The sequence below is a fragment of the Octodon degus genome, unplaced genomic scaffold (genome assembly GCF_000260255.1).
Source record: "Octodon degus isolate 3935 unplaced genomic scaffold, OctDeg1.0 scaffold00317, whole genome shotgun sequence".
Taxonomy (NCBI): Eukaryota; Metazoa; Chordata; class Mammalia; order Rodentia; family Octodontidae; genus Octodon; species Octodon degus.
In genome coordinates this window covers 672,214-673,177 of record NW_004524893.1, presented here as the reverse complement: position 1 = coordinate 673,177, position 964 = coordinate 672,214, and positions in this window count along the sequence as shown.

Sequence of the window (964 nt, the reverse complement as noted above, 5' to 3'; positions counted from 1 at the left end):
TGAAAAAGAGAAGGAACAAAATGCAATCTCAGGCCCCAAGCCCACCAAGAACAAGTGCAGAGGACACTAGCACAGAAGAAATTGGGAATCACATAGCTAAAATGTCTGACTCAGTAGCTTCTGAAGTAAAGAAACAATTGCATAAAGGCATAGAGGAACTCATCAGAAATAGCCTCTGAAACAAAAAAAGGAATCTCTGAATTAACAGCATCTGAAGTAAAGAAACAAATGTAGAAACATATAGAGGAAACCAGATTATAAATAATCTCTGTACTAAAAGAATTAGTAACTGCTTGTCAAGAAGACATTGATTAAAAAAAAAGTAGAGATTAGAAAAATGACGGATTCCTTGAGTGAGCAATACAGGAAGGACATAGATCACATGTAGTAGAGTCAAAGATATATAGAGGAACTTAAAATCTCAATCACAAGCTTGGAAAAAAAAGTTTGAGTGAAAGTGAAGATAGAGTTTCAGATCTTGAAGACACCATTGCAGGTAGTGAAAAGGTAACAAAAAATCTCTTAAAAACAAATAGGATTCAGGAAAAAGTAATTCATCACCTGCAAGATGAGGCAAAGATGAAAAATGTGAGACTAATAAGCATCAATGACAAGAAGGAATTAATAGAAATGATACAAAAAGAATATGGGCAGAAGTAATAGCAGAAAATTTCAGAAATATGAGGAAACAATTTCACATTCAGTAACCGAAGCATACAGAACTCCAAATAACTTCAAGCCAATTCGAAGTACAATGAGACATAAAGTAGTCAAGATCCCAGAAATCCGGCACAAGAACAACAGAATGAAAGCCACCAGAGAAAAGAAACAGATGATATTTAAAGGAAAACCCATCACAATAATGGCAGCTTTCTCTTCACAAACCATGAAAGCAAGAAGAGCATGCAGCAGAGTACTTCAAGGCCTCTATGAAAACAAATTCCATCCCAGACTACTACACCCT